This window comes from Salvelinus namaycush, unplaced genomic scaffold, assembly GCF_016432855.1.
Source record: "Salvelinus namaycush isolate Seneca unplaced genomic scaffold, SaNama_1.0 Scaffold1930, whole genome shotgun sequence".
Classification (NCBI taxonomy): domain Eukaryota; kingdom Metazoa; phylum Chordata; class Actinopteri; order Salmoniformes; family Salmonidae; genus Salvelinus; species Salvelinus namaycush.
The window spans coordinates 18,740-32,500 of NW_024058709.1; positions in this window are offsets into that span (position 1 = coordinate 18,740).

Genomic DNA, 13,761 nt, shown 5'->3' on the forward strand with positions numbered 1-13,761 from the left:
AGGCCTCACACTACATTATAGTAATATTCACTAGAGTGGATCAGCTGGATGAACACCAGTGGAGGTGTTTCTTTAAGAGCCTCTGATGCTCCTTTAGAGGATGATGATTGATCTCATGTCTTTAATAATAAAGCCAGAGATGGCCAGACTCAGGTGACAGAGCTGCTAAGGAAGATAGAGGAGAAGAATGGACGACAGCACTACACCAATAAGTCGGGTCTATTTTGTGTGATTTGTATTTTCTTTGTACATAACGTTTCCACCATCATTTCCTATGACTCATTGTGGATTTGTTATTATTACTACATGCTATTACTTTGCTATTATTTATATCTCTCTGCATTGTTGGGGAGGGCACGTAAGGAAGCATTTCACTGTTAATCTACACCTGTTGTTTACAAGGCATGTACATTTTACCAATCTCTTATCCAGAGCAACTAAGTTTAAGTGCCTTGCTCAAGAGCACATTGATAGATTTTCACCTAGTTTGTTCAGGATTCGAACCAGCAAACTTTCAGTTACTGGCCCAACGTGCTCAACCACTAGGCTACCTGATGAATACAATCTGCTTTGATGTACCAGGAGGCTAAAAGAAAGTCCAGAGAGGATGAGATTAAAGAAAGTGGTTGAAAAAATGTCTGTAGTCGCTGCAGTAGGAGCAGGCACGAGTGGTCTGTGCCTTGGCACCTGCAGAAATACTAGCAGGAGGACTTGTCACAGCAGGAGTGGTGGGAGGAGCTGGTATCCTAAAGGCTAGTTATATCCATACGTAACAACTTTTATAAAGAACTGGGTGTGGAATGCAGAAAGATGAAACTCCAGTAAAAGTTGACATCCGCAATGAGATTTTATTTCTCCAAAAGCAGGAGCCCAAAAAGGCAACTTCTTGAAATCCACTTAGAGGGGTGGACCAAAGCCAGAAAGATGCTGTGAGAAAAGTGGAGGATGTCCTGGCAACCGGGGGGCTGCTGGTTTAAGATACTATCCACTGCCATTGTGCCCTTGAGCAAGACACTTACTTACAAGACACATACACTTCACACCCAAAACAGCTCTAGGGGTTCTACACTCGGCTGACCCTGTTTCTCTCAACGTGTGTCCTCAGCAGACGACAAAGGCAACATGTCAAACAAATGGACAATATTCTATTCTATTGACTTTGTGTTTTTTAAATTAACATGTTATTTTCTACATTGTAATAACAAATCTAAATTGTTTTATGAAACAAGTGAAAAAAGTGAATTCACAGCAAACATTACCGAGTCTATTTTGTCACATTTGAAGTGCGTATCATTTCCATGGCATGCAATCACCTTGTTCTATGAGTATGTCTATTAATTACAGACAAATACAGAGACAGATGCCTTCAGTCACTTTCCTCTCTCACACCTGATGTCACAGACTTTATAAAATATCAAGAGAATAAAAAGTGTTTCCCTGTTTTTGTCAGAGTGAAAGCTGTAGTAATAGATTCACTTTCTGCGAAGGTTTACAAAACCCTCCAGGAACTATGGACAATATCCCTTCAACAATCATAAAGAATCATGACTTTTATGAAAGACCAGTGGTCTCGCTTCCCAAGCTTCATGATATGGTTTTATTTGAGTCAATGTTCCTAACATAAACACAAGTGGTTTATAGGCTTCGGAAAGTAATGGGACACAACATAATGGTCTTTATTTATTTTGTTGATAATCCAAGAAAATTATAGCAGCAAAACACTGAATAACCATGGAGATTTAAAAGGGGAAAAATCATAAAAACTTCCGGATAAAGAGTTATTATAACCCTGAAAATGGGAATACAACATTGTATTGCTAGGTCTGACATGTAATAGACTAAACATCATGCTGCAATGGTTTAACTTGTAGTATTATCCTCAGTGGAGGGTTCTGTAGGTATACGGCTTGGTTTAACTTGTAGTATTATCCTCAGTGGAGGGTTCTGTAGGTATACGGCTTGGTTTAACTTGTAGTATTATCCTCAGTGGAGGGTTCTGTAGGTATAAGGCTTGGTTTAACTTGTAGTATTATCCTCAGTGGAGGGTTCTGTAGGTATACGGCTTGGTTTAACTTGTAGTATTATCCTCAGTGGAGGGTTCTGTAGGTATACGGCTTGGTTTAACTTGTAGTATTATCCTCAGTGGTGGGTTCTGTAGGTATAAGGCTTGGTTTAACTTGTAGTATTATCCTCAGTGGTGGGTTCTGTAGGTATAAGGCTTGGTTTAACTTGTAGTATTATCCTCAGTGGAGGGTTCTGTAGGTATAAGGCTTGGTTTAACTTGTAGTATTATCCTCAGTGGAGGGTTCTGTAGGTATAAGGCTTGGTTTAACTTGTAGTATTATCCTCAGTGGTGGGTTCTGTAGGTATACGGCTTGGTTTAACTTGTAGTATTATCCTCAGTGGAGGGTTTCTGTAGGTATACGGCTTGGTTTAACTTGTAGTATTATCCTCAGTGGAGGGTTCTGTAGGTATAAGGCTTGGTTTAACTTGTAGTATTATCCTCAGTGGAGGGTTCTGTAGGTATAAGGCTTGGTTTAACTTGTAGTATTATCCTCAGTGGAGGGTTCTGTAGGTATAAGGCTTGGTTTAACTTGTAGTATTATCCTCAGTGGAGGGTTCTGTAGGTATAAGGCTTGGTTTAACTTGTAGTATTATCCTCAGTGGAGGGTTCTGTAGGTATAAGGCTTGGTTTAACTTGTAGTATTATCCTCAGTGGAGGGTTCTGTAGGTATAAGGCTTGGTTTAACTTGTAGTATTATCCTCAGTGGAGGGTTCTGTAGGTATACGGCTTGGTTTAACTTGTAGTATTATCCTCAGTGGAGGGTTCTGTAGGTATACGGCTTGGTTTAACTTGTAGTATTATCCTCAGTGGAGGGTTCTGTAGGTATAAGGCTTGGTTTAACTTGTAGTATTATCCTCAGTGGAGGGTTCTGTAGGTATACGGCTTGGTTTAACTTGTAGTATTATCCTCAGTGGAGGGTTCTGTAGGTATACGGCTTGGTTTAACTTGTAGTATTATCCTCAGTGGTGGGTTCTGTAGGTATAAGGCTTGGTTTAACTTGTAGTATTATCCTCAGTGGTGGGTTCTGTAGGTATAAGGCTTGGTTTAACTTGTAGTATTATCCTCAGTGGAGGGTTCTGTAGGTATAAGGCTTGGTTTAACTTGTAGTATTATCCTCAGTGGAGGGTTCTGTAGGTATAAGGCTTGGTTTAACTTGTAGTATTATCCTCAGTGGTGGGTTCTGTAGGTATACGGCTTGGTTTAACTTGTAGTATTATCCTCAGTGGAGGGTTCTGTAGGTATACGGCTTGGTTTAACTTGTAGTATTATCCTCAGTGGAGGGTTCTGTAGGTATAAGGCTTGGTTTAACTTGTAGTATTATCCTCAGTGGAGGGTTCTGTAGGTATAAGGCTTGGTTTAACTTGTAGTATTATCCTCAGTGGAGGGTTCTGTAGGTATAAGGCTTGGTTTAACTTGTAGTATTATCCTCAGTGGAGGGTTCTGTAGGTATAAGGCTTGGTTTAACTTGTAGTATTATCCTCAGTGGAGGGTTCTGTAGGTATAACGGCTTGGTTTAACTTGTAGTATTATCCTCAGTGGAGGGTTCTGTAGGTATACGGCTTGGTTTAACTTGTAGTATTATCCTCAGTGGAGGGTTCTGTAGGTATAAGGCTTGGTTTAACTTGTAGTATTATCCTCAGTGGAGGGTTCTGTAGGTATACGGCTTGGTTTAACTTGTAGTATTATCCTCAGTGGAGGGTTCTGTATGTATAAGGCTTGGTTTAACTTGTAGTATTATCCTCAGTGGAGTGTTCTGTAGGTATACGGCTGGTGTGATCTAGGTTGTTCTCACTGCTGTACCAATAATGTCTGTGTGTGGGATGGGACTATGAATCTCAGGGGTACAACACTCATATACTAACCTAGTGAGGCGGGAAAGACTGGGTCTTAGTCGTTGCTTAGGCCATTGGTTTAGAAATATGGCCACGACTTTTGACCATGGCCTCCGGTGCATGGCGACAATACCTCAAACACGATGTGCTTATCCTGAGAAATGGGTGACATAAACATGCAAGGCACCGACCCTGAACGGTTGTAAAAATCCTCTGGGTCAGAAATGGCGACAGAATGTGAAATAAAGACGTCTGAAATGCATGTATACAAACATGTCCTTTGACAGTGACAGCGACACGTTTATTAGCTTGTTTCATATGTTTTGGATGGGATTTAGGGTCAGCGATGTTATATGGGGTCAGCAAGAGTCTGTTAACACTCCCACCTTGCTCTCCTCAGTAAAATGATGTGGTTTTAGTGAAATTCAGAAGAAAGTTATTCATTAGTCTAGAGAGTTGCCCGCAGAGTAGATATTGGCAGGAGGAGTATTGGGGTTGTGGTTTCTTCTGGCTTGTGTGTGTGTATGTGTGTATGTGTGTATGTGTGTATCTGCATCCATGTGTGTGTGTGTGTGTGTGTGTGTGTGTGTGTGTGTGTGTGTGTGTGTGTGTGTGTGTGTGTGTGTGTGTGTGTGTGTTTGTGTGTGTGTGTGTGTGTGTGTGTGTGTCTGTACCTCTGTGTGTGTGTGTCTGTGTTTGTGTGTGTGTGTCTTTGCCGTTGTCTATGTGTGTCGGCATTTGCGAGCCGTGTTTCTGTGCATGTGAGTAAATCATATAGCTGAACTTCGTGCAGAGAGACCTCCACACAGCATTTGGCAGCCTCTGTCCTGGCATGAGCCCTGCAGTGTTGGCAGACTGGCGAGGGGAGTGTTTGAAGTTCTCAGGTGACTATGTGTCACTGCTCAATAAATCATCTATTTCTACAAACAGGCTGAAGATTTTTAGGATTCAGGTGAGCCAATATGAACAAACATGGTCTGTAGGCTATGTGATTCAAACAGAATGTCTACAGAATTTATATAATGCTAATCTTCAATAAAAATATACTAGACTATTTTGATGTTTACGATACTTTGGGTAAAATATAATTACATTGATATCAAAATGATCTCAAACCTTTTATCCTAAAAATGCAATATCTGTCAGAACAGTTAGATGTTTGATGTCACAGCTTTTCAATCTGAGTATTGAGTAAAATATTGCTGAGGCACTTTAATCCCTTCCATAGTTTGTGTTAAACCATAATGCTAGTCATGAAATTATTACAGACTACATAATCTGATTGCAACCATTTATCAACATTATGCCCCGTCTGAAATAAGACATATTTGAACAGTATTTCCTGACTGGAGCATAAGGCCTAGTTATAATGCTGGTGCTGCCATCTGCTGTTTTCACAATTGAGAAAAATCTATGGAAACTTAAACATGTTCAACAACACAACAAAACCATGACAGGACAAATATAGATATGTATCTCTTAATCATTCAGGATAAGAGCACACTTGTAATTCTGATTACACCATGAGCAATTATTGTGATTGTTCCTGTACAGCACTGCAAAGGAGATTACATTTTGCTAATCCAAGGTACTGATAGCATGGCATGCTATACAATTTCACGTAGTGCAGGATTGTAGCTAATCTTCTTTGTCATTGTGTGCCTTCATTTACATTAATTTCTATATCTCACATCACACAGTATGGTACTTCAGGTGCGTGTTCAATTACATTATTTCGTTTTTTGCACTCCATTACTCACAGGCTTTGTGTGTGTGTGTGTGTGTGTGTGTGTGGTGTGTGTGTGTGTGTGTGTGTGTGTGTGTGTGTGTGTGTGTGTGTGTGTGTGTGTGTGTGTGTGTGTGTGTGTTAGGGTGTGTGTACGTTTGTTCTTGCATACAGTACATGCAGTATGAAATGCTTTGACAGTGTTCACTTCTTCACCCCATCCACACAGTCCGTGATAGAACCAACTGATCAGCTATGTCCAGGTTGTTATTTAGGTGTGGAGGGTTAGTGGACAAACACACCTGACTCCTAATCATTTGATCTTCTTTTGATGACAGCTTTAATCAGTTTGCCATTCACACAGACAGACCCAACCATCCAAGCTGCAAGGCCAACCAACTCCCATTCACACAGACAGACCCAACCATCCACGCTCCAAGGCCAACCAACTCCCATTCACTACAGACAGACCCAACCATCCACGCTCCAAGGCCAACCAACTCCCATTCACACAGACAGACCCAACCATCCAAGCTGCAAGTCCAACCAACTCCCATTCACACAGACAGACCCAACCATCCAAGCTCCAAGGCCAACCAACTCCCATTCACACAGACAGACCCAACCATCCACGCTCCAAGGCCAACCAACTCCCATTCACACAGACAGACCCAACCATCCACGCTCCAAGGCCAACCAACTCCCATTCACACAGACAGACCCAACCATCCAAGCTGCAAGGCCAACCAACTCCCATTCACACAGACAGACCCAACCATCCAAGCTCCAAGGCCAACCAACTCCCATTCACACAGACAGACCCAACCATCCAAGCTCCAAGGCCAACCAACTCCCATTCACACAGACATACCCAATCATCCAAGCTCCAAGGCCAACCAACTCCCATTCAAATCAAATCAAATCAAGTTTATTTTATATAGCCCTTCGTACATCAGCTAATATCTCGAAGTGCTGTACAGAAACCCAGCCTAAAACCCAAACAGCAAGCAATGCAGGTGTAGAAGCACGGTGGCTAGGAAAAACTCCCTAGAAAGGCCAAAACCTAGGAAGAAACCTAGAGAGGAACCAGGCTATGAGGGGTGGCCAGTCCTCTTCTGGCTGTGCCGGGTGGAGATTATAACAGAACATGGCCAAGATGTTCAAAATGTTCATAAGTGACAAGCATGGTCAAATAATAATCAGGAATAAATGTCAGTTGGCTTTTCATAGCCGATCATTAAGAGTTGAAAACAGCAGGTCTGGGACAGGTAGGGGTTCCATAACCGCAGGCAGAACAGTTGAAACTGGAATAGCAGCAAGGCCAGGTGGACTGGGGACAGCAAGGAGTCATCATGCCCGGTAGTCCTGACGTATGGTCCTAGGGCTCAGGTCCTCCGAGAGAGAGAAAGAAAGAGAGAAGGAGAGAATTAGAGAGAGCCAAGATTTTCAAATGTTCATAAATGACAAGCATGGTCAAATAATAATCAGGAATAAATGTCAGTTGGCTTTTCATAGCCGATCATTAAGAGTTGAAAGCAGCAGGTCTGGGACAGGTAGGGGTTCCATAACCGCAGGCAGAACAGTTGAAACTGGAACAGCAGCAAGGCCAGGTGGACAGCAAGGAGTTATCATGCCCGGTAGTCCTGACGTATGGTCCTAGGGCTCAGGTTCTCCGAGAGAGAGAAAGAAAGAGAGAAGGAGAGAATTAGAGAGAGCGTACTTAAATTCACACAGGACACTGGATAAGACAGGAGAAGTACTCCAGATATAACCAACTGACCCTAGCCCCCCGACACATAAACTACTGCAGCATAAATACTGGAGGCTGAGACAGGAGGGGTCAGGAGACACTGTGGCCCCATCCGATGATACCCCCGGACAGGGCCAAACAGGAAGGATATAACCCCACCCACTTTGCCAAAGCACAGCCCCCGCACCACTAGAGGGATATCTTCAACCACCAACTTACAATCCTGAGACAAGGCCGAGTATAGCCCACAAAGATCTCCACCACAGCACAAACCAAGGGGGGGCGCCAACCCAGACAGGAAGATCACGTCAGTAACTCAACCCACTCAAGTGACGCACCCCTCCTAGGGACGGCATGAAAGAGCACCAGTAAGCCAGTGACTCAGCCCCTGTAATAGGGTTAGAGGCAGAGAATCCCAGTGGAGAGAGGGGAACTGGCCAGGCAGAGACAGCAAGGGGCGGTTCGTTGCTCCAGAGCCTTTCCGTTCACCTTCACACTCCTGGGCCAGACTACACTCAATCATATGACCTACTGAAGAGATAAGTCTTCAGTAAAGACTTAAAGGTTGAGACCGAGTCTGCGTCTCTCACATGGGTAGGCAGACCGTTCCATAAAAATGGAGATCTATAGGAGAAAGCCCTGCCTCCAGCTGTTTGCTTAGAAATTCTAGGGACAATTAGGAGGCCTGCGTCTTGTGACCGTAGCGTACGTGTAGGTATGTACGGCAGGACCAACTCGGAAAGATAGGTAGGAGCAAGCCCATGTAACGCTTTATAGGTTAACAGTAAAACCTTGAAATCAGCCCTTGCCTTAACAGGAAGCCAGTGTAGGGAAGCTAGCACTGGAGTAATATGATCAAATTTCTTGGTTCTAGTCAGGATTCTAGCAGCCGTATTTAGCACTAACTGAAGTTTATTTAGTGCTTTATCCGGGTAGCCGGAAAGAAGAGCATTGCAGTAGTCTAACCTAGAAGTAACAAATGCATGGATTAATTTTTCTGCATCATTTTTGGACAGAAAATTTCTGATTTTTGCAATGTTACGTAGATGGAAAAAAGCTGTCCTTGAAACAGTCTTGATATGTTCGTCAAAAGAGAGATCAGGGTCCAGAGTAACGCCGAGGTCCTTCACAGTTTTATTTGAGACGACTTTACAACCATCAAGATTAATTGTCAGATTTAACAGAAGATCTCTTTGTTTTTTGGGACCTAGAACAAGCATCTCTGTTTTGTCCGAGTTTAAAAGTAGAAAGTTTTCAGCCATCCACTCCCTTATGTCTGAAACACAGGCTTCTAGCGAGGGCAATTTTGGGGCTTCACCATGTTTCATTGAAATGTACAGCTGTGTGTCATCCGCATAGCAGTGAAAGTTAACATTATGTTTTCGAATAACATCCCCAAGAGGTAAAATATATAGTGAAAACAATAGTGGTCCTAAAACGGAACCTTGAGGAACACCGAAATGTACAGTTGATTTGTCAGAGGACAAACCATTCACAGAGACAAACTGATATCTTTCTGACAGATAAGATCTAAACCAGGCCAGAACTTGTCCGTGTAGGCCAATTTTGGTTTCCAGTCTATCCAAAAGAATGTGGTGATCGATGGTGTCAAAGGCAGCACTAAGGTCTAGTAGCACGAGGACAGACGCAGAGCCTCGGTCTGACGCCATTAAAAGGTCATTTACCACCTTCACAAGTGCAGTCTCAGTGCTATGATGGGGTCTAAAACCAGACTGAAGCATTTCGTATACATTGTTTGTCTTCAGGAAGGCAGTGAGTTGCTGCGCAACAGCTTTTTCTAAAATTTTTGAGAGGAATGGAAGATTCGATATAGGCCGATAGTTTTTTATATTTTCCGGGTCAAGGTTTGGCTTTTTCAAGAGAGGCTTTATTACTGCCACTTTTAGTGAGTTTGGTACACATCCGGTGGATAGAGAGCCGTTTATTATGTTCAACATAGGAGGGCCAAGCACATGAAGCAGCTCTTTCAGTAGTTTAGTTGGAATAGGATCTAGTATGCAGCTTGAAGGTTTAGAGGCCATGATTATTTTCATCATTGTGTCAAGAGATATAGTACTAAAACACTTAAGTGTCTCTCCCGATCCCAGGCCCTGGCAGAGCTGTGCAGATCCAGGACAGCTAAGCCCTGGAGGAATACGCAGATTTAAAGAGGAGTCCGTAATTTGCTTTCTAATGATCATGATCTTTTCCTCAAAGAAGTTCATGAATTTATTACTGCTGAAGTGAAAGCCATCCTCTCTTGGGGAATGCTGCTTTTTAGTTAGCTTTGCAACAGTATCAAAAGGAAATTTTGGATTGTTCTTATTTTCCTCAATTAAGTTGGAAAAGTAGGATGATCGAGCAGCAGTGAGGGCTCTTCGATACTGCACGGTACTGTCTTTCCAAGCTAGTCGGAAGACTTCCAGTTTGGTGTGGCGCCATTTCCGTTCCAATTTTCTGGAAGCTTGCTTCAGAGCTCGGGTATTTTCTGTATACCAGGGAGCTAGTTTCTTATGACAAATGTTTTTAGTTTTTAGGGGTGCAACTGCATCTAGGGTATTGCGCAAGGTTAAATTGAGTTCCTCAGTTAGGTGGTTAACTGATTTTTGTCCTCTGACGTCCTTGGGTAGGCAGAAGGAGTCTGGAAGGGCATCAATGAATTTTTGTGTTGTCTGAGAATTTATAGCACGACTTTTGATGCTCCTTGGTTGGGGTCTGAGCAGATGATTTGTTGCGATTGCAAACGTAATAAAATGGTGGTCCGATAGTCCAGGATTATGAGGAAAAACATTAAGATCTACAACATTTATTCCATGGGACAAAACTAGGTCCAGAGTATGACTGTGGCAGTGAGTAGGTCCAGAGACATGTTGGACAAAACCCACTGAGTCGATGATGGCTCCGAAAGCCTTTTGGAGTGGGTCTGTGGACTTCTCCATATGAATATTAAAATCACCAAAAATTAGAATATGATCTGCTATGACTACAAGGTCTGATAGGAATTCAGGGAACTCAGAGAGGAACGCTGTATATGGCCCAGGAGGCCTGTAAACAGTAGCTATAAAAAGTGATTGAGTAGGCTGCATAGATTTCATGACTAGAAGCTCAAAAGACGAAAACGTCTTTTTTTTTTTTTGTAAATTGAAATTTGCTATCGTAAATGTTAGCAACACCTCCGCCTTTGCGGGATGCACGGGGGATATGGTCACTAGTGTAACCAGGAGGTGAGGCCTCATTTAACACAGTAAATTCATCAGGCTTAAGCCATGTTTCAGTCAGGCCAATCACATCAAGATTATGATCAGTGATTAGTTCATTGACTATAACTGCCTTTGAAGTGAGGGATCTAACATTAAGTAACCCTATTTTGAGATGTGAGGTATCACGATCTCTTTCAATAATGGCAGGAATGGAGGAGGTCTTTATTCTAGTGAGATTGCTAAGGCGAACACCGCCATGTTTAGTTTTGCCCAACCTAGGTCGAGGCACAGACACAGTCTCAATGGGGATGGCTGAGCTGACTACACTGACTATGCTAGTGGCAGACTCCACTAAGCTGGCAGGTTGGCTAACAGCCTGCTGCCTGGCCTGCACCCTATTTCATTGTGGAGCTAGAGGATTTAGAGCCCTGTCTATGTTGGTAGATAAGATGAGAGCACCCCTCCAGCTAGGATGGAGTCCGTCACTCCTCAGCAGGTCAGGCTTGGTCCTGTTTGTGGGTGAGTCCCAGAAAGAGGGCCAATTATCTACAAATTCTATCTTTTGGGAGGGGCAGAAAACAGTTTTCAACCAGCGATTGAGTTGTGAGACTCTGCTGTAGAGCTCGTCACTCCCCCTAACTGGGAGGGGGCCAGAGACAATTACTCGATGCCGACACATCTTTCTAGCTGATTTACACGCTGAAGCTATGTTGCGCTTGGTGACCTCTGACTGTTTCATCCTAACATCGTTGGTGCCGACGTGGATAACAATATCTCTATACTCTCTACACTCGCCAGTTTTAGCTTTAGCCAGCACCATCTTCAGATTAGCCTTAACGTCGGTAGCCCTGCCCCCTGGTAAACAGTGTATGATCGCTGGGTGATTCGTTTTAAGTCTAATACTGCGGGTAATGGAGTCGCCAATGACTAGGGTTTTCAATTTGTCAGAGCTAATGGTGGGAGCCTTCGGCGTCTCAGACCCCGTAACGGGAGGAGTAGAGACAAGAGAAGACTCGGCCTCAGACTCCGACTCGCTACTTAATGGGGAAAACCGGTTGAAAGTTTCTGTCGGCTGAATGAGCGACACCAGTTGAGCATTCCTACAGCATTTCCCTCCAGAAGCCATGAGAAAGTTGTCCGGCTGCGGGGACTGTGCGGGGGGATTTATACTAACGTTACTATCTGTACTTACTGGTGGCACAGACGCTGTTTCATCCTTTCCTACACTGAAATGACCCTTGCCTAACGATTGCGTCTGAAGCTGGGCTTGCAGCACAGCTATCCTCGCCATAAGGCGATCGTTCTCCTGTATATTATGAGTACAGCGACTGCAATTAGAAGACATCATGTTAATGTTACTACTTAGCTTCGGCTGTTGAAAGTGCTGACAAACCATGTCCAGATAAAGCGTCCGGAGTGAAAAAGTTGAATGAGGGAAAAAAGTTGTGATGGAAAAACTAAAAATATAAACGGTAATTAAAAAGAAAAAAAAACAAACGTAAAGTTGTCAGCTAGTAAAGTAAGGTTGGCAACAAAACGCACAGCAACACGTCTGCAAATTCAAGAGGAAGTGACGACACCACTACTTATTCACACAGACAGACCCAACTATCCAAGCTGCAAGGCCAACCAACTCCCATTCACACAGACAGACCCAACCATCCACGCTCCAAGGCCAACCAACTCCCATTCACACAGACAGACCCAACCATCCACGCTCCAAGGCCAACCAACTCCCATTCACACAGACAGACCCAACCATCGAAGCTCCAAGGCCAACCAACTCCCATTCACACAGACAGACCCAACCATCAAAGCTGCAAGGCCAACCAACTCCCATTCACACAGACAGACCCAACCATCCAAGCTCCAAGGCCAACCAAATCCCATTCACACAGACAGACCCAACCATCCAAGCTGCAAGGCCAACCAACTCCCATTCACACAGACAGACCCAACCATCCAAGCTCCAAGGCCAACCAACTCCCATTCACACAGACAGACCCAACCATCCACGCTCCAAGGCCAACCAACTCCCAGTCACACAGAGAGACCCAACCATCCACGCTCCAAGGCCAACCAACTCCCATTCACACAGACATACCCAACCATCCAAGCTGCAAGGCCAACCAACTCCCATTCACACAGACAGACCCAACCATCAAAGCTGCAAGGCCAACCAACTCCCATTCACACAGACAGACCCAACCATCCAAGCTCCAAGGCCAACCAACTCCCATTCACACAGACAGACCCAACCATCCAAGCTGCAAGGCCAACCAACTCCCATTCACACAGACAGACCCAACCATCCAAGCTCCAAGGCCAACCAACTCCCATTCACACAGACAGACCCAACCATCCAAGCTCCAAGGCCAACCAACTCCCATTCACACAGACAGACCCAACCATCCAAGCTCCAAGGCCAACCAACTCCCATTCACACATACATACCCATCCAAGCTCCAAGGCCAACCAACTCCCATTCACACAGACAGACCCAACCATCCAAGCTGCAAGGCCAACCAACTCCCATTCACACAGACATACCCAACCATCCAAGCTCCAAAGCCAACCAACTCCCATTCACACAGACAGACCCAACCATCCACGCTCCAAGGCCAACCAACTCCCATTCACACAGACAGACCCAACCATCCAAGCTCCAAGGCCAACCAACTCCCATTCACACAGACAGACCCAACCATCCAAGCTGCAAGGCCAACCAACTCCCATTCACACAGACAGACCCAACCATCCAAGCTGCAAGGCCAACCAACTCCCATTCACACAGACAGACCCAACCATCCAAGCTCCAAGGCCAACCAACTCCCATTCACACAGACAGACCCAACCATCCACGCTCCAAGGCCAACCAACTCCCATTCACACAGACAGACCCAACCATCCAAGCTCCAAGGCCAACCAACTCCCATTCACACAGACAGACCCAACCATCAAAGCTGCAAGGCCAACCAACTCCCATTCACACAGACATACCCAACCATCCAAGCTGCAAGGCCAACCAACTCCCATTCACACAGACAGACCCAACCATCCACGCTCCAAGGCCAACCAACTCCCATTCACACAGACAGACCCAACCATCCAAGCTGCAAGGCCAACCAACTCCCATTCACACAGACAGACAGACCCAACCATCCACGCTCCAAGGCCAACCAACTCCC